The 26773-nt window shown below is 37.7% G+C and overlaps 1 protein-coding gene across 7 annotated transcripts in view; it reads right to left on the bottom strand.

Annotated features, from left to right (window-relative positions):
* Positions 1-26773, bottom strand: part of DYRK1A (dual specificity tyrosine phosphorylation regulated kinase 1A) — a 141345-nt gene that overhangs the window by 60404 nt on the left and 54168 nt on the right. Inside the window, exon 1 of one of the 7 annotated variants that reach the window (XM_033128959.1) lies at positions 4282-4301. The exons of the other annotated variants lie outside the window; for them this stretch is intronic. The gene's annotated coding sequence lies outside the window, so the exon portion shown is untranslated. Of the gene's footprint in view, positions 1-4281; positions 4302-26773 lie in introns of those variants that run through there. 7 annotated transcript variants of the gene reach the window in all.

Here is a 26773-nt window from a genome sequence, read left to right as displayed (position 1 = left end):
CACCCTGCCCGGTCACATACAAAGGGAGTAAGAGTGTGTATCTGGGGCTCCCTCAGAACACCTCAACCACTTTCCTGTGTCCCGTCTCCAACCATTGTCTTGGGCAGCCTTTGTTTTTGACAGTATAACCTCAACTACTCTGGGCGCTCGCGCAGGAAAAACCCTGACACACCTGAATAACCATCTCCACCGTCCCTTCCAGCTTTGACGTTATCGTTGTTTTTGAAGACCTAACTGGCCTTATGACCCATTCATGACCAGGGCAGCACCCCGTCTAGTAAGAGAAGGCGCTCCCTGCCATTACCATTCTCGTCTGAGCATGCCACAGCCAGGATTATCAGGCTGTCCCCAGAGCCAGGAAGCCTCCCATTCCCCAAGGTGGTCAGCAGTACATCTACATCTATCTACAGATGGGGGGAGGGGGGCTGCCAAAAAATTTACACAAGTGGTCAACGTTCTTCAAGCAGTAGTTCGCCGTCATCAGAAGTGTGTGGACGCTGATGGTAACCACTTGGAGCACCTCTTGTAATTGCAGAAGTCAAATGTGACTTGTATTCATCTTTTGTTATTGGTATATATTGAGTATTACAATTTTCGTACAGTTTTCCTTTCTTACAATGTGCACACGTATTGTTGGCACCCTCTGTATGTATCAGAGGCGCCCTTCGTAGCATCGTCCAAAGCCTGCTTCCATCTTCTACACCAGTGCCTCTGTCAGCCTTACATTACCTTTAAAGTCATCTAGGCTTTCTAGAGCACACAATCTTGATAACGTTTTTTGAATCCCTGTATGATACTATAACTGGGTATTTTATCCCAAATAACAATGATATAAAAAATTTTAACATTAGAACAGTTGATGTTTTCCATTAATCCTATGGGTATATTCGTGACTTGTACTTACTAGAATACTTTTAAGCTTTATTTACAGCATCAATACCTGAAAACGTGAGGTCATAACTTCAAAATCTGTTAAATGTCTCTGCCTCACTTTGTACAGGTTGATTACATCAAGTGACCTCCACACGCATCCCAAACAACTATTGTAAGAGGTTCTTCCACGTCTGTGTGTCATCCTCAAATAGAATTTTGCTATTCAGAGTAAAGAATGGACAGTACACCCATAACACGAGAGACTCTGAAAGACTGTTTAAGGACTCAAATGTGTAAGGACTGAGGGATAATTTGGGGAAAATAATCTCACTTTATATGGACGTGTACAATATATAATTTTATAAAATTCCAAATACAAGGCTAAAATCATATTCATTAAGTTAAGTTTAATACAGAAAATACTTCTTTTTATAGTTGAATGACACCAAAAATGTTGGTACCTGCGGGTAACTCTTCCCACTTACCACATAAAAAAATGTTTTTCTTTTCCTCTTTTAAAAAAAAATTTTTAATTGAGATATAAATGACATATATTAGTTTCAGGAGTACCACATAATGGTTTGATCCGTTCTTTTTTTAAGTCATTAGGAAACCACTGCTGTGCTCTAGACCTGACTTATCCAATACAGTAGCCACTAGTCACAGATGGCTATTGAGAGCTGGAAATACAGCTAGTGGAATTGAAATATACCGTAAATGCAAACCACAAGATTTCAAGGACTTAATACAAAAAACAATGAAGAATATCTCATTAATAATTTTTAATTTTTAAATATTTTGGTTATTACTTTGGATATAATAGAGTTGGACATATTGGTGAGATAAAATCTATTAGTAAAATTAATGTATCTTTTTACTGTGTTTTAAACTGTGACTCCTAAAAACCGTAAAATTACATAAGTGGCTTACATTGCATTTCTGTTGTAAAGTGCTGTTCTAGAGAAAGTTCTTAGCATGACGGACATAAATGTGAAGATGATGGGCAAAGTCTCTGGCCTCCTGGAATCTGTATTTTATTGTCAGTGGTGGGCGGAACCCTCTGACAATAAACAAGTAAATTCAGTAATGCTAGAAAATGATTCGTGTTCTGAAGAAAACAAGACAGGGAAAGAGAAACTGGGAGGACGGCCGTCTTCCTCTTCCCATCCCTTACAACAGGGTTCAGCTCAAGTCCAAACTCAGACTGACACTGGCTGTCTGCAGCGTACACTGTTCAGAGTCCAAGGCTAACTTGGGCCTCAGCTGGAAAGCACAGCACGCTGTGTTAGCTGTGGCTGCCCCAAGCTGAAGAGCAGGCGCAGTGCCAAATGTCCCGTTCTAACAATGGCATCTCCCCATTCATCCACTCAAGCTAGAAACCTCAGAGTTTTAGTCACTTTCACTTCCACCTCCCTTCACACACACACACACACACACACACACACACACACACAAACTACATTCTGTGACTTTGGCCTCAAGAATGTCTCATAAATCCGTCTGCTTATTTCCACACTTTGTCGAGATCTTAATTAAGAAAGTGACGAGGGGGGATTCTATACTAACTGCTCCTTACCCAGTCTCTGAGCCTTCAGTCAATTCTTCCCACTGCTATCAAAGTTTGCTTCTTTAAAATTTAAATTTCAGGGGCCCGCCCAGTGTCTCAGACGGTTAGAGCTCCGTGTTCCTAACTCCGAAGGCTGCCAGCTCGATTCCCACAAGGGCCAGTGGGCTCTCAACCACAAGGTTGCCGGTTCAACTCCTCGACTCCCGCAAGGGATGCTGGGCTGTGCCCCCTGCAAATGGCAACGGCAACTGGACCTGGAGCTGAGCGGCGCCCCCCACAACTGAGACTGAAAGGACAACAACTTGACTTGGAAAAAAGGCCTGGAAGTACACACTGTTCCCCAATACAGTCCTGTTCCTCTTCCCCAATAAATACTTTAAAAAAAAAAAAAAAATTTAGGAGCAGAAAAAAAAAATTTTAATTTCAAAATCACCAACACTTTAAAACATCCAGCGCTTCCAGGTTTAAGTGTTTATACCTCTTATCTCACTGCCCACCATTCTCTCCATCCTGTCCCCCGCCCCATACACGTCCTTTCTCTCAGCTGCCCCGACATGCCTCAGCAGAACTGTTCGCTGTCTAGAAAGCTCTCTGTTCTGTGCCTAGAAATCCTGAACTCAAACTAAAAGACCTAGATCTCATGTTGCCTTCCCAGAATCTTCGAGTCAGTCGCTCCGCTGCTCAATCCTCTCCTCACTTTCCGTTCTTCACCCAGCAAGCAGGTTCTGTGCGGAAGCAATCAGTTTGCCCTCACAATAAACACCCTCAAGGGAAGGACTGGACTTATTTGTTTCTATATTCTCATAACCACAACAATGCAGAGACTTCAAGTAGACGCTTAATAAATGAACGGGTGAATGAAGCAAAGAGTAATTCCTGAATCCGGCCCACAACACGCTAGTCTGGAAGAGGAAATGAATTCCTCACGAGCCACTTGCTATACACGCAGGATGCCCTACTCATCTCTTTTACGCCAGCGCATAAAGGCAATCAGTAAACATTTCTTCAGCGAGAGTGTGGATGAACAGGTATTATCAGACATCAAGTTCCCCACCGCAATTTGCAGAGAGGGCAGCTGCAACCCACACAGGTTTAATTAGTTCTCCAAAAAGGTCAATGGCAAAAATCAAGACTGAAAATGTCTCCTATCTCACACCACAACATAGGACCATTTGTCCTGATGAAAGGGTCCTAAAGGAGGTGTTGGTGATTTTTTTGGTCACTCGGTATCTCTGGACATCATCATGGTCTGTAGGAATCATGGAAGACAAGAAAAGCCCATGTCCCCTACTGTAAAAGCCAAACACTAAACAGAAGTTTGCTCTTTCTTACTCCTTGGTAAGTAGGGCTTTGCTCGAGACCCAAGTTTGGACAGCCAAACGTTCCTGCGCAGAGTTTAGAATCTGGAAGGGTCACCCTGCAGCGAGCGTGCAGGGGAGATGAGAGCATACATGCCATGGGGAAGGAAAAGGAGCTCACACAAGCAATTCACTGCCAAGTGCCAGGAGTGGCATCGTGACCAGACTGGACCTGGGTTCTTCAACCGGGCTGTATCCTCTGCAGCAGGCTGCTTTGGTTCCTACTTACTTTTGTAGCACAGCTTTCCAATCAATTCTGTGGGCTAACTTATAGCCTTCCATTAAATTCATTTTCTGCCCAAGTAGGCCAAGGCTGTTTCTGTTGTCTGCATATAAGAACCTGGACTTTCACACATAAATGAACAATGAAGGACCGTCATCCCCCAAAACACAGGATTACGGGACGGGGGGGTGGGGTGGGGAATAATTTAGCAAAACCATGGGAGAATGAGAAAAAGAACAATGAAAGAAATAATTACGTACCAGAATAACTCAATCAACGTTATGCTGATGATGTTTATGGTGGCTGCATTTGCTACATGGATGAGATTGCTAATCAATAAAGGCACTTGTTTTTCCTGACTGAGGCAACAAGTCACTGCGCAGGCTCCTGCACAGCTAGCATGGCCCTGCGATGCCAACAGAAGTGATATGTGGTCCTACCAGGCTAACCTATAAAAATCTCCCACGTGTAAACAAACCTCGATACTCTTTCCCAATCCGATGACTAAAGGCCAAAAGCCGGGTGACCTTTAGACACATCTATGTAAGGTACGAAAAACGCCCAGTTTGGTCTCTGAGTAACTAATCGTACAGAGCAGAACAGTTATCCGCTGGTACAAGAGTCACTGGGCTATCACATGAGCAAGAAATAAACTTCTGATTTAAACCACTACAACGCTAGGTAAGTGTGTTACAACACTTAGCTTACCTACAGAAAGTAATATCAACCTAGAAAGATTAGTAAATACTTACAAGAAATGTTATTTCCCAGTTAGAAAACACTGATCAGATTATGCCACTTATCGTTCATTAGAAGGACCTCGACAAAGTTACCTCCGAAAAGCTAAGCAGTGGTTTTGGCTTTGAGAGCGGAGACTTTCTTGGAGAACAGGTACACAAATGCAGGGGATAGGAGGGAGAGAATTGGTACGAATCTTCAAATCAAATCAAATTATCCTGTTTTATATATATTTCCCTCATTTGTTCAATATTTGATTTCAAAGAAACTCACTATGCAATTTTTTTCCCAGAATTAATCATGGCCTATACTAGAAGCATGTTAAACCTTCCTATTCTCCCACAATTTTTTCATATGAAAACAAAATTGTATTATAAAAAATGCTACCTACCACCTCCCAATAGTTCACTTGGGGAGCTTTTAAAAATACAGATGACATCCCATCCTCTAAAGATTTGGACTCATTTAGGTTTGAAATGGGGACCAGACATCAGTATTTTTCAAAGATTTCCCAGGTGATCTGATTATGAGGGCTCCGCCACTAAAACAAGAATTTTGATTAAAATTTGTAAGATTTAAACTAGTGATGATACAGTACAAAGTGCTTTAAAATATGGCATGAAAGCATAATTTTAAAATTCTACAATGTCAACTCATCAACTAACGGGGAAGCTTCTATTAAAATCCTTTCTAAAATATTTTACATTAATGTATGAAACAGTCAACTGTTCAAACCGTATTCTTTGCATTTTGAAGAACTAAGTCAAACAAGCGGTCCCAATATGAAGCAATATGATCAGAAATACAGATTTTTTAAAAGTACTGGGTAGAAGAGAATATTTACAGAGGGGAAAATCCATCTGTTAATAACTAATACTCTGAAGAGTGGGACTCTAGGAACGGTGCAACTTTCCTCATCTAGTTTATCAGGCATACCTTGTTTTGTTGTGCTTTGCTTTAATGGGCTTCACAGATGTTGCGGTTTTGGGTGATATACACCTCACTTTATTGCGGTGGTCTGGAACAGAACCCACAGTATCTACAGAGGTATGCCTTTATATATACCTTTATTACTTTATCTTTTTAATGTGCATTTTTTAAATAACCACACACAATTCTTACTTATTAGAAAACACTAACAATAAATGCTCTTCTGAAAGCATAACAGGATCCCTACCTCAAAGCAAAGATTAGTCACCTCCACTTTTTGGTAATCCCACACCTGGAGGATACCCACTCCAACAATCTCATCTCTGCTGGCTATTCAAAGCAAGCTTCATCTTCTAGCTCTGAAGCTGAACCATACCTTCGAGCACAAAGGCTGGCCAGGTCTCAAGCAGGAGTCAGCCGACTTTTCTAAGAGCCAGAGTTCTAGGCTTTGTAACAGTCAGTCTCTGTTGCCATTTATCAACTCTACCTTTGTAGCATAATGGCAGCCAGATAATACATAAATCAATGAGTATGGCTGTGTATTTATAAAAAAAAAAGGGGGCAGCAGGCTGGATGTGGGGTCTTGAGGTCTCAGAGGGAACAAAGTTAGTTATGAGGTACCCTGAAACTATCATTCACATATACATGAATGCACACACACACGCTTATATATTTATGTATTACAGATCTATATATAAAATATTGTACATTCATACATTTATTTCTGATGTGTTTATGTTATTACCTTTCACCCCAACTGTAATACAAGGCCTTCTGGATGGAACTGCCACTTCATTCATTGACAAATCTTTAGTGAATGGGCACATAATGGCACTCAAAAAATATCATTGCCTGACTCAACTAAATCACTTTGAGACCTGAACACAGATTAACTACTAGGGGAGTAGAAAGATTATGATGTGTCAAGTTATGCTTCTGTAGTCAGATGGTACCGTGTTTCCCCGAAAATAAGACCTTGCCGGACCATCAGCTCTAATGTGTCTTTTGGAGCAAAATTAATATAAAACCTGGTATTGTACTATATTATATAAGACTCGGTCTTATATTTAAATAAGACCCGCTGTTATATTATGTTATATATTATATTATATTATACCCGGTCTTATATTAAAATAAGACTGGGTCTTATATTAATTTTAAAGACGCATTAGACGCATTAGAAAGACGCAAAGACGCGTTAGAGCTGATGGTCCGTCTAGGTCTTATTTTCAGGAAAACATGGTCAATAAGTGCTCTCCCCTCCCCATCGCTCCCAAGCCATGACTGTCCCTGAGAGGGGACAAGTGCTAACTAACAACGAGGGAGGGTCGCAGCAGTGCAAACGACCCACTCCAACAGTCTCATCTGTTACCCACCAGCGGAGCAGTGACTCTCATCAAGACGTGCACACACCAAAATTAGAGGGAGCACTCAGGGAGCAGAACTCCTGGGTGCTGGGCACCGACAGTGGAAGAAGGGGTGCCTGCCAGCCAGGATTCACTGGTTTTGATGTCTACAGTGCCTACAGCACAGAACAGGCACTAAGTAAACACCGCATTAAAAGGAACAAACAAGTCTAGCCTCAGCCCTGTGGTACTAATTCACACTATGACCTTGACCTTCTCCAAGGCTCTGAGTTGCCCTTACAGGAAGGGGATATGAGAAATCATTCCAAAACCTCGGGGAGGTTCGCATGAGCTAATACATGTGAACGTACTTTATAAACTCTAAAATATCACACAAATTCAAAGATGAAGAATTTGAAAGCTGCCTTCATGCTATGGATTCTCAAATGTCAGGATAATAATATTTTAATAGCTGGAAAGGAGCGCCAATTTCCCCAAATACTTCACTGAATAGAAAAATACCAATTTTTAAAAATTTCGCTCATGGACCCTGAATAGACTATTTTCATTTTGAGTTTCTGAAAAATACTGGTTTTTTTTGGAGGGGCGGGGTACAGGGCTTTATTGGGGAACAGTGTATACTTCCAGGACTTTTTTCCAAGTCAAGTTGTTGTCCTTTCAGTCTTAGTTGTGGAGGGTGCAGCTCAACTCCAGGTCCAGTCACCATTGCTAGTTGCAGGGAGCGCTGCCTACCATCCCTTGAGGGACTGGAGGAATCGAACTGGCAACCTTGTGGTTGACAGGACACGCTCCAACCAACTGAGCCATCCGGGAGCTCAGCGGCAGCTCAGCTCAAGGTGCCGTGTTCAATCTTAGTTGCAGAGGGCACTGCCCACCATCCCTTGCGGGACTCGAGGAGTTGAACCGGCAACCCTGTGGTTGAGAGCCCACTGGCCCATGTGGGAATCGAACCGGCAGCCTTCGGAGTTAGGAACATGAAGCTCCAACCACCTGAGCCACCGGGCCTGGCCCCCTGAAAACTAAACTTGTTGGCTTTGTTTTCTGAGTTGCACCAACAGCAGTGAGCATTTAATAATAATAGATTTAATTCAATGTGTTTTAGAAAAAAGTTAATATGCCTATATTTTTAGAGATATTACAATACTTAGGAGATGGTTAAAATAAAAGACAGTTAAGTGTAATCCATTTTATGCAAAATGAGTGAACTGAGAAACCTAGCAGTGTTTTTCAAACTTTTTCAAACTTTCAGTGATGTAATGTTCTTCCACATATTGAGAAATATGCATGGTATGTATGGTTCACTAGCAAGGATTGTCATCAACAAAATTTTCCCGCACATTACCACATTCTTTTCTAAATGCCTCATTTTGGTAACAAATTCTACTCACTGTTTTAAAATCAGGGAGGCTCTTACCCCCAAATGAATAATAAGAAGGTTGAGACTGCTAATACAGAGAAGAGCAGGGCACTACATTCTCGCCTTTTCTTTGGCTCCAGGACAAGATGGACAGCGATTACAAATGACTCTATATTTATACAGAGCTTCCTGGGCTTTCATAGGAACTGTCAATCCTCTACTCCAACTGGGAAAAACTGCTAAGTTGTTCAGGATACAAGAAAAGATTTGCAAGATCTTATGCATGACAGTGAGCGGCATTGTAAACCAGAACACCCGATATAGTACGTGTGCATCTGAAACAAGTCCAACGAAACTGAAGCTCTGCCGTGGACAGACCATCCCTGACCCTCCTAGCAAAGACTGTCCCTTCCCCAACCGTCGACTTGTTTGGATGTTTACTGTGTGTCTCTGCCCATCAGAACACAAGCACCATGAGAGTCCAGACTCTGTCTTATCCCGGCACCAAGAGGAAATGCTCTTGAGCACAATAAATGCTCAATAAATATGTGTTGCTTCTTTCACATAATATCTCATCATTATCGTCAACTACCTGACATCTACCAGAATATCCCTTTGTTACTAACTAATCTGAAGTAGCTCCACTGTTTTCAGGTATGCATTCTCGTTGTATAAATTTAATAGGATTGCTTTTGTTTCCGTGTATTTACTTAACTCTGCCCTTCTGTAAGTGAAAGTGAGGCTGATGCTCTAACTTTATAATAATACCACAGTTTCCTTATGACAGGAACCTAACATATTAAATAAGTGAGTAGATTTAAAAAGCAGAGACTCTGGAGCCATACCACCTAGGTTTGAATTTCGGCTCCATCACTTACTAGTATGTCCTTGGGCACCTTTCTTAACTTTCTGTGCCTCAATTTCCTGAATTGTTTCCAATCTGTAACTTAGGGTTCTACTTATTTTATCTAAAAGGAAATGAATTTCGCAAATGAATTTATCTTCTCCTCCCCCAAAAAAGAGTGCCTTTGCCTGACTTGCCTTTTCTACTATCAATACCCTGCCACTCATCCAGAATAGACATCATGCTCCCCGGTCCACACCCTACATGACTAATCCTTCTCCAAGTTCTGTCCAGGCTTTCTTAGGAAATTCCTTCATCTCCATCTTCTCTGTTCTTTTCCCTCATCACTCTTCACAGAGTTATGGAACTTACTGTTCCATAAGAACAGAAGCAGATTCTGCTATTTTCACAGATATATCTATTCCCAACACCTAGTGAAGGGTTCAATAAACATTTGTCTAATCAATCAATGTATGCCTAGTGCAGTAATCACCTCCTAAATGGCTTCCTTGGCTCCAGGTTCCTAAGCCTCCAATCTGCCCTAAAATTACTAACCTTTCTTAAAATGCCTAATTCTCCTACAACTTGTCTGCTCTGACACACTCTTTCATATATTCAAGTAACCATTTGTTATGAAGTACTACAGGTGGTACTCAGAGGGAGGAAAGAACTGGGGCACAGTTCCAAAAAATGAAGTCCTCTCGGGCCGGCCCGGTGGCTCAGGCGGTTGGAGCTCCGTGCTCCTAACTCCAAAGGCTGCCGGTTTGATTCCCACAGGGGCCAGTGGGCTCTCAACCACAAAGATGCCAGTTCAATTCCTCGAGTCCCACAAGGGATGGTGGGCGCCGCCCCCTGCAACTAAGATTGAACACGGCACCTTGAGCTGAGCTGCCGCTGAGCTCCCGGATGGCTCAGTTGGTTGGAGCGCGTCCTCTCAACCACAAGGTTGCCGGTTCGACTCCCACAAGGGATGGTGGGCAGCGCCCCCTGCAACTAGCAACGGCAACTGGACCTGGAGCTGAGCTGTGCCCTCCACAACTAAGACTGAAAGGACAACAACTTGAAGCTGAAAGGTACCCTCCACAACTAAGATTGAAAGGACAACAACTTGACTTGGAAAAAAGTCCTGGAAATACACACTGTTCCCCAATAAAGTCCTGTTCCCCTTCCCCAATTAAAAAAAAAAAAAAAATGAAGTCCTCTCCAGTTCTTCAAAAAATGTTATGAAAAAAAGCTATCAGAGTTAATAAGTGGTTTTCGCAAGGTTGCAGAATACAAGATCTATATACAAAAATCAGTTGTATTTCTTTGTATGTACTAGCACTACAATCAGAAACTGAAATTTAAAAACCATTTACAGTAGTATAAAATATGAAATACGTTACGAATCTGACAAAAGATGTGAAAGACTAGAATACTAAAAAAATTTTTAATTAGAAAAATTAAAGAAAAATATAGAGGAAGACATATACCATGTGCGTGTGACTCTTAAGAATCAATATGAAGATGTCACTTCTTCCCAAAATTATCTACAGATTCAACACAATCCCAATCAACATCCTAGGCTTTTTTGTAGAAACTGACAAAATGATCTGACAATTCATATGATATTACAGAGAACCTAGAGTACTCATAATTTTGAAAGAGAAAGTTGTAGGACTAATGCTACCTGATTTCAATACTTATTATAAGGTTACAGTAATAATAAAGACAATATGGTATTGGCATCAAGGCACACAAATACATTAATGGAACAGAATAGAAAGTCCAGAAAACGGACCCACACACATAGGAAATACTGATTTTCAACGAAGATACAAAGGTAATTCAGTCGAGAAAGAGTAAGTCATTTCAACAAATGGTTCTAGAATAACTGTACATCCATTTGCAAAGGAGGAGGAGGAGAAGGAGAGAAAAAAGAAAAGAAGAAAAAGATCTTTTAGCTGCATCTTGCAGAGCACCAGTTACAACTATTAACTCCAAATGGATGATAAATTTAAATATGAAACCCAAAACTATAAAATCTGGAGAAAAAAAATAACCACAGGAAACCTTTTAGACATTGGAACAACTTGGCAGAAGTTTTCCCAAAAGCATGATCCACAGAAGGACAAATCAATACATTAGACTTCATAAAAATTAAAACATCTGTTTTTCAAAACACTTTTAAAAGAAGAAAAAGATAAGCCATGGACTAGGAGAAAAATCTTTGCAAGTCTTGTGTCTGACAGAGGACTTGTATCGAAAACAGATAAAAGAATTCTCAAAGCTCAATAAGAAGGAAAAAAATGTCGGACAAAGATTTGAACAAACACGTCCAAAGATGACTTATAGAGGACAAATAAGCACATGCAAAGATGCTCCACATCATTAATCACTGGGAAACACAGTATCACTACATACTGAAATTATGAATGGCTGAAATTAACGAATGACCACACCAAACATGGCAAGGTGTGGAGGAATGAAAACTCTTCTGAACACACAACTGGTACAAACGTAAACTAGCTCCACTGTGGAAAACAGTTTAGTAATTTCTTAGAAAGTGAAGAGTATGATCATATGACCTGCCACATGATCCAGTTATCCCACTATTAGGAAGAAAAATAAAAACTCATCCACACAAAGACTTGTGCATTAGTAGTCACAGCAACTATGTAACAACCAAAAGCTGTAAACAACTCCAGTGTCCTCTCAACAGGGAGTGAATACACTGTGGTGTAGCCACACCGCGAAATACTACTCAGTGATGAAAGGAATGAGCTACTAACATATACGTGCTACAACGCGGGTGAATCGCAGAGTGATTATGCTGAATGAAAACCACCAGGCAAAAGAAGGACAACGTATTGTATGATTCCAATTATACAAAATTCTAGAAAAGGTGAAGTAATGTAGCAGCAGTCACCTGGGGGCGGGGAGGGGGTGTACACAAGACGCGGAATTACACAGAAGCACCAGGGAAGGGATGGATATGTTCATTATCTTGATTGTGGTTAGAGTATCACAAATGACACATGTCAAATTTACCAAATTATGCATTTTAAATATGTGAAGTTACTGTATGCCAATTACAATACAATAAAGCTGTTTGTAAAAAGTGTTCATCCATCCAAAACTTGACCTTTTAAAAGCACATTCCCCCCCACCCAAAACTCTGCTTCTCCTGCAGCGTACCTCATGTGATGGCAACTCAAACCTTCCAGTTGCTTAGACCAAGCACCTTGAACATCACATTCTCATATTTTAAAATTGAAATGTTTCCAAAATTTATAAACATTCATTGAAAGCATACTTTCTTTAAAAACACAGTGAAACACTGCTCTAAAGAATTTTTAAATCCTCCACTTTTTACGAGAAAAACTTCCAAGTCTATGCTGTCCACCCTTCATTGCTTTCACTACGTGTCCTTTACCATTAACCTTAGTAAACAGTTTTCTAAACAGGCCTCCACCTCATCTCCATACGCCGCAGCCTTACAGCATCACCTGCTAAAATCCTATCCATTCCCTAAGACCATGTTAAACACCACTTCCACCAAGAATCTTTTCCTACTCCCAATCCAGAAAGGATCACTCCCCTCTTCTGAATTTCCACATCGCTTGTAGCACAGATATTTCACAATGTGGTACAGTTAAGACGTATCTCATCCAGCGCCAGTACACTGTAATTGTCCTGAGTGCAGGAGTCTATGGCCCTTCCACGATGTGGTAGAATAAAGTGTTTCCATACATTAGTTTCAGAACACATCTTCAGTATATATGCCCAGGCAAGTACAATTAATATCAAATGTTAAGGTTTAATTTTTGTTTTCATTCTTCGCAAGGCTGTAAGATTGTCCAATTAGCTTGTCTGTCTAATTTAACTAGGCCCTTAAATAAAGGACAGAACAATTTATAGGGGAAACTTTTTAGAATATTTGCTAAGTATCTAAATTCACATGAATTATTTTTGGTGCCATACAATGCTTTTAGAGCCAAAAGAGAGAGATAGAAGAAAGTTAAAAAGTCCTATGCTTTAACCAACACAAAAAATGAAGAGCACTGGTTGCCACAAAACCAAGTGATGAAAAGCAAAGAAAATGAGAGCAAAACAGTAAAAGAGCAGCTCTTATTTTAAAGGAAGGACACCTGCCCACTTGGAAGCTCAGGCCCTGAAACATCTCTAAGACTGGGAGCCTTGACCACCTATACTGGATAACTAAGACCAGAAATATTCTTTTTGTTCAGTTATTATCTATTCTTCACACGAAAATGTTCTTCCTTCCTGTTGCCCTCCAGCTATTTAAAACCTGAACCATATTTAAAACAAGTTCTATGGGCTTCCTCTTTAAGCCTTTCCCAGACTCCTCAAGCCATTTCCCATGTCTCTATCCTCAAAAGAGCTGGTGATTTTTATTTCCCTATACTCTTCGAGATAAATCCTTATGGCACTTTCTGTATGGTTATCTTGTATTTTTATCTAACTTTGCATGTATTTATTCTTCACCTCTTACGTTCCTTAAACAAAAGCACTGAGCTTTGAATTTCCTACAGACTCTCCCACCTAACAGTATCCAATAAAGACTTAATGTAAACCAAAGATAATACAGTACAAGCAACAGTTAAAACATCTGAATTATATGTGAAAAGCAGTAACAGCAGGAGGTGGTGAATGACAATCCGATCTTCCAAATGAACGAGGGTTCAAGTTTATGCTATTTGCTAGGTCACATGAGTAGCACAACATAAATTTTGCCCAAAAGCTGGCATCAATTTATTAAAAACAAACATACACCTATATAAAAGGTCAAAATCACAAGAAAAATTGAATATGCTACTTTTGCAATGGTAGTATTTCTAATCTGGAAAAAAAAATGATCAATTTTACTGAACGAGTTTTAGAGAACCTGTGCATAATGCTGTTACCTGAGTTATATTTTAAGAGACAAAGCTAATGTATTTCCCTTTATAAAGTACTTAATTAGGTAAAGATTGTATACAACTTAACTTCTATAATATAATACACATATTTTAGTTACAGGTATTTAACAGAGCAATTAAATCCTTATTTTCACTTCTGTTCTAAAATCCGCCTGCCCGCAGTGAGTGGGAACTGCTGCAGATCATTAAACACTCATTTATCAATGTCTCTCACCAGGCAACACAATGCAGCAGAACAGCACACGGAAACCATCCTGAACCCCAGCAACAGCGGCTAATTAGCATAGCCTACCACTAAAACTACACCATATGATTGGAACTGTTAGTCGGAATGCTAGCCAATCAAACTAGGTTATGCAAATAGCCTATTTTAGTTGCCAGGGCAGAGCTACTTCCAATTGTCCAATAGGAAAACAAGCAGTAAACAAGAAATGAAATTGAGCTTTGTCACATTTTCAAGTTGCTGTTAACACTTTCAGGTTTAGAGCAAAATTAACAGCAACTGTGAAGGATTAGAATCATATTCTCCTTTCTAATCCAAAAGCAATCCAATGGTAATACACACAGAATACAGTTAAAGTATTGCATTTGTTGTAATTTTAACTTTTTACTATATGTTTTTCTAACAGAAGCTGCAATCAACATTTCAACTTTTCCCCCCACTGACTCAAAAGCAAGCATTATGTAAATGACTTTCCATACATTCAAATAGATTCTCAAATACTACGTTTTAGAGAAATCCTACAAAGCATTTTTATTCTATTACGAAAAGACTAAATAAAAGGTGGGCATAACAACGCACAGCTCGCTGGAAGTCTCAAACAAGGTTTATCAGATTGCAGAGAATTAATATTGTTTTTGATTATGATATATGTTAATATGATTTCAAAAATAATTTTAAAATAATGAAACCCAAATTAAGTATTAACCCACTGGGCTTAGAATATGCAAATTGAGACCACATAAATAATACACATCTCTTGGAACCAAATTAAACTATGATATAAGCATATTATATTCATATGTAAAATTTCTAATAATGAATAAAACAAAAACTACTCTGTCAGTACATACTAACAGCTACAAAGACAGTTTTAAAGAACATCAGTGTCCTGACAATTCCTAGTGGTTGAGAGAATTTCTTTAATGGCACATATTCAGATAAATGCTTTGAAACATGTCAAGAAGACACAGTTCTCATTTGTACCTTATAATTTTATCTTTATAAAAGACACAATTCTATTTTAAAATAGATCAACTTGTCTTGTCCCCCACCTATCCTAGCAATTATTTTCTTCTAAGTGGAGTACAGATTCATCCCACACCAAGAAGTTAGTGATTTTTAAATTATTTTTCCATAGCATGTCTGCAAATGTCTCCAGAAAGACTTCTAGCATTTGTAAAATATACTAAATTAAGACACAGAGCAGATTTTGAGCAGTCAATTAAAAAAAACCAGCATGTTGGTCCTATCTCTATCACTGCCAATTGTCTTCCACTTTATGAAAGAAAACAGAAGCCACTTTTCCACCATCTCCAAGCACCCATATTTGTCTCCTAATTTCTTCTCATGTTCTCTCTACTTAGAGATTCTAGATGAAAACCACTTAATATCCAAAGAAACCAAACTAGAGTCAGCTTCTTAAAGGGAATAGAGGGGTCAATAACTGAACTTTAAAGCTAAAAGAACCTTAAATTATTATCTAATAGTAGCCCCACATTCTACAAAGCAAAAAACTATACATTTAGAAAATAGTGCATTAAAGATCTTATAGATGAAAATCAAAGCCCTCTTAAATTATCTTCTAACAGTACCTATGAAAAATCAATGTATCAGTCAGATATCAGTAAGTCTCTTGGTTTGTTTTCATATAAAAATATACTTAAATACATAAGGGTTCAAAAAAGATTAGCTTAGAATCATTCTCCATGCCATCCAAGCTTGAGAAAGGCTTGGAAATCACTCTTTAATACAAAGCATTTAAACCATTCCTTGAAGGGCTCAATCTCAGTTTACTTCAAACTTTAGATATCATTTGGTGTGTTCTTTTAACTGCTTAGGACCCTTAAGAGTCCCCTTTAATTCCTAAAAATAAAGGCAAGAAGAGAAATAAAAGGGAAAGTTTTTTAAGCCAATTTCATTAACAGTCTTCCCCATGAATCTTTGATACTTTGGTTAGTGCTCCCGGTTCAAGCTTCTCCTATTCCTTCCACACTGATAAAGCAATCCTAACCCAGCCTGTCTTCTAATCTATGGCAGCAAACAGGGCATTTTCCATGTAAACAAGGACTGTTTCCTGGTCCACCTCTTAAACATTCTTCACATCACAAAACGTTGGAGGGGTGGGGGGATTAAAACCTTGGCACTCTTATTTTCCTTTGGAGCCTGGAGATACAAGGAAACATCATCTGCCTTGGTGACAGATGCTCTGGGATAAAACATCCTAAATTTAAATGTTGTTCAGTTTATCATCAATGCTTTTAAAAGCTAACATTGTGCAGTTTAGGCAAGTATCAAGGAGTACTACTTTTAGAATCAGAAATTAAATATCTAGAACATTTAAAAATAGTTAACTCACTAAATTAGAATCATTACATAAAGTATACATTTTAGAATTCTTAGTAAAGAAAGTTTTCTAAGTATATAATTAATCACTAACTTTTTTTAAATACAGTATTCCATGTTTTCTCCCTTATATTGTAATAAGAAATATATTTAGAATAAAGAACTGGTAACTTCTCATCTGCAGTTAATGATGCTCGAGGTATATAACCGGACTCTATCCTCTCAATATGTAAAGGCCATTATTACGTCAAGTAATAAATCACCCAAGATTATCTCAAATGACAAATCATACCATACAAATAATTTTGTATTTAGAAAGAAATACAACCTAGCTTTCTAATCTTGAAAATGGCTAGTGGATAGAAATGCATTTTCCTTTTTTAATTTCAATACATCTAATCTTGAAAAACATTTTTTAAATTCTGCACAACTACTCTGGTCCAACTTGTAACAGTTCCGTCTATGAAGTGAGGCGGCCGCCGGGCTGTTTTGCTGAACATCTTTTACAAAAGATTAAGCCCAGGAGGTATCTACAGTCTTGATGCTTTTTCTCCCCTCCTTCTCTGTAAGTCTGCTTATAAAAACAGATCTGGATGATAAACACACACTTTTAAGTTCTGGACTGTTCTTTACTCTTGCGGATCAAATAATTCATACTTGGGGAATGGTCCCATTCTCATCCCCCTGCTCCCTCCCCAACCAAAAAGGCACTCAGAACATTATGAATACTCACTGTTGTACATTAAATATATTTTTGCCTCCTCATCCAGGTATCATGGAAATATAAAAGTTGACTGATCCAGCCTTTATTTAGCTAAATGTTATCTTAATTAATACACACTGCTAAAACAAAAAAGATTCTTGCAAATTAGTTTTGGGGTCAAAAACCCTTTTTGAATTGTCTTTACCAAGGCAATAAAAGACAGTAAGTTTCATCTTTCTTAAGCATCTCCAGCTATACAAACTGCCTTATTTTCTTGTCAATTTCCATGTCATATGAAAATAAGGGGACGAATTTAACACCTTTAGGGGTTATATTTAGTGTGACTTAAAAAAACAAACAATATGAAAAATTCACTTTCAAGAGCCTTGGGTGGTAAGCACCCAAAAGTGATAAGCAGCCGTCCTCTAAAACAGCTTAAACCTAGATTAACAAGGAGAGGCCATATGTCTGTCCGTGAGAAGGTAACGGGCAAAACATGTGAACAGGTCAATGACAGAAAAACCAGTGCTTCGGAACAGAGGCCCGACCAAAAGTCACAAAGGCAGAAACTGGAGTACAGGTGTTGATGTTCAAAAGAGCTGCTTCTTATACAGGCCGCTTTAAGTGTTGTACTACGGGTGGGCAACAGAGGCAAGTTTTATCGAGACCAAGAAGGCCACCTAGTTCTTAATCTGTATTACCAGAATTCAGAGTAAATAGAGAACTAAGGACAGTCACGACTGGAGGAGTGCTTAAAAAAAATTCTTTAAGACTGCCAGCAAGAGAAGAAACCAACACCATACCCCGGAGCTCAGTTTCTTAAGTTGGGGAAGGAGCGAGCTTCTAAAAAGAAAACCGAGAGCACTAAGCATACTTGTTCATATGCTCCATAACATCCACTAAAACAGCAGGAAAGAACCACAAAAATAGTAGCAATTAATTAAAACTGGATGGAGACATACAAGTGAAGCAAAGATTCTGACAGATTTCTTCAAGACAAAAGGTCAACGGGATTATACCAATAATCAAAGGAATGTCAGAAAGATCCAGAGCTGAAAGCTGGCAGCAGGACCCACAGCAGAGTGGCAGGTGCCATTCTGGGTGGAAAGGGGAAACGGGGATAGAGGAGAGGCAGCAGCTGGCTGCATTACTACTGGACAAGCATCTGCGGCAGCGCCTGGCTTCTCCGGACCACCGTGGAGAATCGGGCGCAGTCAGAGGAGCCCAGCTGCTCAGAGAGGCAGTCGGCCCCAGGCTAAGGCCAAAGAAATATCCTGGAAAGACTCACCTGCCTGCCTAGGAAGGGCTCCCTAGAACCTCTCAACCTGGCAATGAAGGCCAAGAACCTTCACAGGGCTCCGATTCAAACGCCCTGAACCGAGCGAGGCCTGTCAGTCTAATGTCTCAACACAAAGCAACTCTGTCCTGAGGCCTCGCATTTGGGGAGAAAAGCTGGTAATCGCAGAGAAGTTCAGGTTCTTAAGGTAGGAACAGGGTTCACAGGTAATTATTATTAAAACACTGTAAAAGAGGGTCACACAAAGACCAAAGGTGACAACTGTCATAACCAATTACTCTGCAGCTGAGATTTTTTTTAAATTTTTCCTAGTGCAAGTTGAATGCACACCACACAATCCAATCATATTTTTCAATCACCAGGACACTGCACTAGGCCTCCATCCCAGTGTTAACATTTCTCCTATGAACGGAACAGACTTATTGACAAAGCGTTACATCTTCCTCTCTATCGGTCCTAATACACTATGTGTTTTTCCAGTAAGTTTCTGTTTTCAATTTTCAAAACAACCTCAACACAAGAGCATGCAATTCAACTACAGTTAAGGAAAGGTGTGTAAGTGCATACACTTACTTACAATGTAAGAGAATTGTCTGGTGGGTAAAGGTGGTGAGGGAAGAAGAAATACAAACGATACTAAAGCCTTCATATCCTGGGAAATAAAGAGAAACTGTCTAAAACTGATGGGTCAAGAAAGAGAGGTTTAAATCAATTTTGCAAAATTTTAATAATAACCAACAGAAAAACTTTTAAAAAGGAATAGAAATTGGCAGGAAGAGAGGTAGCTTAGAGCGCTATTTGATTGCATCTTTCTGGGAGGACAGTCATTAGTTTTTTAAATAATAAAACAGAGCTATACACACATTACGGTATTTAAAGTCATAAAAGTAACTAAATGAAGAATTTAAAACTGAAGATTAAAAGTGTTTTACCACTAAGGTATGAGAATGAGGAAACGGAAACTGACATTTCATTTTTTACTTCCAAAATGGATTAAATTTTATTAACACATGCGTGAAAATGGAGTAATTCATGCTTAATATAGAAGCAAAGTACAAATCTAAATTTAACTGTCAGTTGGGCATAGCCTGAAAAATACTACTGATAAGAAGAAAAAAGACTGGTTGTAACTAGTAGTTTACGAAACGCAAGCATTCAACAATTTTTTTTGCTTTTTTATATTAACAAAATAAATACTGACATTTTCAAGTATCTGCTTTTGAGTACTCGCTTCCATGTAGTGTATTTTGTGGATGACGTGTAAAAATGGAAGTAAACCTATTTGTGTTTCTCTCTAATGTAATCTGTAAGGCAGATCCATTTAATAATATGGATTCTACATTTTTTTAAAAGACTAGCATAAAGGATATACAGGCCTCAATCAAACTAAAGAGGGACCGCTAGGTAGCCTGATGTCAACCATCGAAGGAAAAGAGAGAAAAAGCACTTAGAAAGAAGTAATCTTAAGTTGCACTTTTGGAGGAGCTGACCTACACTATGCAAACCTTAAGCAATAACAGCTTTTTATTATACACCAGCTTTCTTCGTTTGGTGAAACCCAAACAAAGAAATGTATTCCAAAAGGTTTTTAACCAATGGCCAAATCTATCCATTTTCTAAAACTACAAAAAAACCAAACTCCATCAAATTATTCCTAGAACCAAAACAAATACTTTATTTCACTTGAATCTACAATTCAAATCACTGTCAATAATACACATTCTTCACAACTCATATTTGCTTGTTTAAGAACACATGTTCCTTTTTAAAGCTGTAATTACTTCCACAGACTTTCCAGAAAAGCTAATACAGATAAGCTTATTGTATCTTATCAAAACCAAGGAGTAAATTATTTATGAAGCCCTTGGGATTCCCTTTAAGAGAGGAAATATAATACACAAAATAAAGATCACCATCAACAGACTGTTATGGGTTTATTTTCATTTGCCCAACAAATATTTGAGAATCGATTATGTTCCGGGCATTACACTAATAAATAAGACCTAGTCCCTCTATACAAAAACTTAAAAATGAAAGCTAGAAAATGTATCAGCAGTAAGTAACAAAGCAGGAACAGACTGGTTAACAGTCCGGAATCACGCTCCTGGGCTTGCATTCTAGCTCCATCCCTAACTATCATGTTTCCCTGAAAATAAGACCTAATCGGAAAATAAGCCCTCGCATGATTTTTCAGGAGGACATCCCCTGAACATAAGCCCTAATGCTTCTTTTGGAGCAAAGCTTAACGTAAGAGCTGGTCTTATTTTCGGGGAAACATGGTAGCTGTGACCTGGGGCAGGCTACCTTATCTCTGGCTGGGTCAATCATCGTACGGCTGGGTTCAAGCATCTCAGAGTATCATCAAGAGAAAGTGAGTTAATAAATATAAATCACTTAGAGTAGTTCTTGGTACATAGTAAGAATTCAATAAGAAACTCTTACAAATTAACAAGAAATAACAAACCTAAGAGAAATATCAGCAAAGAATATTGAAAGGATATTCACAGAACATATGAATAACAAACATGAAAAAACAGTCAACCTCACTAATATTCAAACAAGTGCAAATGAAAATATTATGTTTTGTCTATCAAATTGGAAAACATTTTTAAATACCCAGGATTCTAGAGTATGGGAAAATTCTGATGTATAAGTGCTGGCAGAATCATCAACTGTACTTTTAAAAAGATATCTGAAAATGTATTATCAAAAGTTTGAAAAATATACATGTCCTCTAATTCAACAATTCCAACTTCTAGGAATTGGACCCAAGGCAATACATCAAAGATGAACAGGAAGACTGCCACAGTAATGTTCACTTAAACATTATTTATGAACTAATTAGCAACAATGGGGAGTAGGTGAAATAACATCGGATTTGTAGAATACTAATTAGACATTTAAAATGTTATAAAAGAATATTAATAATAAAGAAATGTTTAAATTGTAAGACTAGAAAAAGTCTTACATGACCCCGGTTTTGTTTCTTAAATACTGTCTGAAAGAGTCACATGCACAAAACAACAAGCAATATATATACTAAAAAATTGCAATGATACTATGATTATTAGGATTACTGGTGCTTTTTGTGTTCTTCTTTACAGAAGTTCTATCTGAACTTGAATTATTTTTAATTAAAAACACAAACTGGACTGTGGTGATGATGTCTGCACAACTGTATATAAATTCACTAAAAACTCAAACTTAATAAAATGCATAAATTTTATGATATGTAAATTGTGTTTCAAGGAATATTTATACACATACATACACACGTTATTAATAAGGTGAAGAGTAGAAAAAAGTCCCTGCCCTCAAAGAGAGAAAACAATTACAAACATGTTTTATTTAATGAGGAAGTGGGAGAGCTTAAACATTTCAGGTATCTTTCAATAATAAATTTGCATCACTAAGAAAATATTTTTCTACTATATTCATGTAAGAATGGATGCTATATAATCATTTCAAATACATCTTCAAGTACATCTATATGAAAACCAAAATGTTAACTTTTCAGCTAACTCGATTCCTAGAAAACTCTTTACCTTTGTCTCATTCTTCCCTATCTACCCTGCTTGTATATCCTTTCTGAATAATTCCAGTAAGTAGAAAAATCAGCGTAATTCCAATGCCTAATAAACAAAACAGTCCAATACAAATTTTAAATTATGTAAATTACATATGAATTTGAATTGACTATTTAAGTCTGATAATACAGGCAAAACAACTAAAATTTGAGACATTATTGTGTAATTTCAGAAGACTTGCCAAATCCTCAAAAACACGGGACATCTAAGAAAATGCAAGCCCAAATATGCATAAATAATATAATAAAACTGGGAGGGAAAATAATAGTAATAAAAATAGAGCACACCTACTGGGCACATGCTACATACGCACTCTGCACGACACGTATTATGAGGGATTATTACATTACTATGGCTTCTTATTCCCCGTAGGAAGAAACTGAGGTTTGCAGCTTTGTATTGTAGTCTCATGGTGACCGCAAATCCCTCCGATTTTCCTTCCTTTTCATTGTGTCTAAGAAGGGTGAAGGAGTATGACCTACTGCCTCCCCTCCAAGGGAACATCACTGATATTTAATGAGTAACTTGCCCCCTCCCTGCCCTCTTCTCCTCTGATTTGAAGTAATGTATCTTTTACTCCTTATTAATAACTATGAATCAGCAAACTTATTCCACTTTTTTTTATTTGCATTTTCATTTCAAGGAATATAGCCATTACATATCACACTCACTCACAACCATCATTTAGTTTAAGTTCTACAAGTATCTAACTAACCTTCCTCTTATATCAACACCACTGCAATCTCTTTAGTTGCCAAAGTTTATTCTCCAGTAGTCCCCAAATTTATACTCATGTTCGTAACATTTTGCCTGCCGTCTTTATACTGTAGTCAGTTTAGGAGGATACAAAACTTCTGGCTCTCATTTGTTTTCCTTGAGTATATGAGATGTTACCACATTGCTTCAGGCATAAAGCCCCACTACATCAAAATCAAATACATTAATCTAATATTCTTCACCTTGATAATTACTTGGGTTCTTTGCCTTGATACCCCAAGAATTTTCTTTTAAGTCCAGTAATTTTTAAAGAGTATGTCTACATGTTGGTCATTTCTGGACCAACTTATCCACATATACAGTATGCCCTTTCCAAATGTAATGGCAGTTTTTATTTTTAATTTCAGGAAATTTACTTGAGTTATATTGGTATTTATTAAGTTTCATTGCTTTGGTTCTTCTTCAAGATACTCTTATTATTTGTATGATAAAACTTCTTTCCCTGTTTTGAGTAACTGTCACTTTCTCTAGAATGCTTCTTTATTTTTGTTTTTCGTTTGAATTTTTTTCTCCTATTCAGCTTGTTTCACTGAAGAAATTTTCTACTTTTGTTTTTTCACTCTCGTGTTCCTTCTAGTTTAGGCTTCGTTTTTTAAATGATTTTTTTAAATTTTATTTCTCTTTCCTGAATTATCACCACATTTCTAAGATTTTTCTGATTTATATCTATGATGCTCTTTCTCATATCATTTTCTAAATTTCTTCGGGTCTATTTTGAAACACTAGGTTACAGTTTTCATTTGTTTTATGGGCAGTTCTTTCTGGCATGTTTCCGTTGTCTGCAGGAATATTATTCTGCTCCTTATTCCCTTTTTCTTTGCAAAATTCTATCCAAAGTTGACTGTGATCCTTGTCTGTTGCTCATTTTCATGTAAAATAAAAAACTTACAGGAAACTGGAGCAGCTTTTCTGGCTTCAGTAAGAGTCCTCTTCTGTTTTCATGAAGTATAATGAAATATATAGTCTCCTGAGTGACATCTCCTGTGCTTTCACCTTCCCCCACTTCATCTGAACTTTTCTCCTTTGCCCACACTGCCTCCATCTTGCTTTATGTGGATTCTATTTCCACAGTGTCTCCTGAGTGTGGGGACTTGCCCAGGGGTTAGTTTTGAAAATGCGTAGGGACAAGAGAACTCAACTCCACAGAACTCACTGTGGGTCCCTGGATCCTGGGAACTCAAAACCATCTTTTACTTTCAGTTGCTGCTCTCAAACTTGCTTGCCACTTTCCGGGGAGTCTTTGTTGACTATCTGGGGGTCTTCCTGTTCTCAGGTCCATCTGACAGATACCCTACTGCTCCCTTCTGTACAAATGATACCACACAGGTCTTGCAGTTATTGGAGGTTTGTCTCCACCTACTAGTATTAAAGAGTTTGTGGGGATAATGTTCATCTAGCTTTGTTTGTAGGTGTTAGGGAGTTTGTAGTTTTGCTGTCCCAGTTACTCTGTTTTTAGGAAAAACTGTGGAGATTCAAAAAATATACCCTGCTGTCATCTTCCCCAAACTCAAACATTCTTTGGGGGTTACATTCAGTAAGTATCCTTAAAATCTAAACTAATGAATATGAATGTATTTGCTTTCACCTGGGTTTTGAATAAAGGTGCTAGGTCTAAGATATTCAACTTTCCAAAGTCGCTAACCTCAGGTTTCCATCATTTTTTCTATAACTATCATATGCTCTCTTATATGCTGTATACATGATACAAACATTACTAATTGCTTCCACTTAGAAATCAGAAACTTAAATCATCTGAAACATAAAAAAAGACAATGGAAAATAATGAGGAGCTCTTAAAGCCATTTGAAGAAATTTATTAAAGCAGACGTTCCGATTTTTAGGAAATTTGTAGGATAGCAAAAATTGTTTTATACAAGTATTTTCCATGTCCCAGAAACCCGCTACATAGACAGAGAGCATACAAATAGGATAAGCCATTGCCCTCTGACCTTGAGAATCAGACTAATCGAGACAAAAAACCAGTAAGCAAACGTGTGCAAATGTCATAAAAGCATTAAATAAAAACTGTTTGCTAGAAAGAAATAATTCTGGGAGAAAAGAATATCTACCAAACTATTAGGTCTGTCACTCACTTTACGCATTTCTGAAGCACTTGAACTTTTTCCTCCACTGAGCAAACTTTATCACTTTTATATTTCCTAAAATATAAGATTCCTCTTTTTGCCAGTTGAATTAGAGATTTCTTTTTAACATTTACATTCAATGCCCACAAACATATATTAAAAGACATACATTCATGTAATGCTAATGAGTATAAACTGGTACGTAGTAACAAATAGCTTTCTGAATACTCTGTTTCCCCAAAAATAAGATCTAGCTGGACAATCAGCTCTAATGTGTCTTTTGGAGCAAAAATTAATATAAGACCTGGTATTATATTATATGTTATGTTATGTTATATTGTATTGTATTGTCTTATATAATTTAAGACCCGGTCTTATTATAATTATTAATTATTAATTAATATTAACAATAATTAATTAATGTTAATATTAATATTATAATTAATATATTACTTTTTGCTCCAAAAGACACATTAGAGCTGGTTATCCGGTTAGGTCTTATTTTCGGGGAAACACGGTAGTTTTATCAGGGGCCTTAAAATTTTTTCCAATCCTATGACCCAATACTTAAACTCCTAGGAATCAACTACAAAAAAATACTTTATTATACAACCAAACATTTATGCACAGATGTCAGTACTTTCAAGTACTTTCAAAAAGAGAAAAGAAAAAAAAAGAAGAATGTCTAAGAAGAGATATCTAACTTAATGATCATACAATGAAATGATCAATTGCATGAAATGATCATACAATGAAATAGTCTCATCAGTACACTTTAAAATAAATTTGTAATGTAATTCACCCTCAGAAACAGTTAATAGTTCTGAATGCTCTGGATTTGCTCCAAGTTCAAACTTACAACAGATCACGACAATTAGTAAGTTTCTAATGGATGACACAGGGAAATGTTTATGATATAACGGTAGGCAATTAAAAAGAAAAAATATGTATGTAATATTAAAAAGATCCTACCCAAGCACACCAATCTGAATGGATATTCTGGATGACTTCAATTAATCAAAACTGGCATCAAAACCAAAATTGGAGGGCAATGTGCCATAGTACAGTGGACCAAATTTGAAAAATGTTTCCTTCTACTTATCTATGTTTTTATAAATTTCAAATTTTTTCAGTGATTGTTGTTTACTTAACAGGGAGAAAAAGTAAAAATCTTAGAACAAAAATAAATCCACTGAACTTACCATTCACAAAAAAAAGAAAAGAAAGAAAAAAAATTCACTGAATTATTAAGAGCAAAATCAGACAGCTCAGGGCTAACACATAAACAGAGGGCTAAAGGAGGGAAAACACATACAGAAAAAGACTAGATACACAGGACCACGTGAAGAACAGTTTCAAAAGGAGGCAAATTGTCACTATGGGGCAAAATATGAAAATGTACAAACCCTCTGATTCCCCCAATACACCCTGTATATAAATGGGATTAAGTGATTTGGTCTTTTTATTAAATTTACAGATCTGATTTCTAATTGTTCTGTAATGCGCCATACTCCTGTGATCACCGAAGTATGCAAACTTTGCCCTACAAAACTCACATTTTAAAATGAGTTAGAGAATTT

This window comes from Rhinolophus ferrumequinum, chromosome 2 (assembly GCF_004115265.2).
Source record: "Rhinolophus ferrumequinum isolate MPI-CBG mRhiFer1 chromosome 2, mRhiFer1_v1.p, whole genome shotgun sequence".
Taxonomy (NCBI): domain Eukaryota; kingdom Metazoa; phylum Chordata; class Mammalia; order Chiroptera; family Rhinolophidae; genus Rhinolophus; species Rhinolophus ferrumequinum.
Note: the sequence above shows the minus strand (reverse complement) of the source record. Positions and strands in the feature narration are given on the sequence as shown.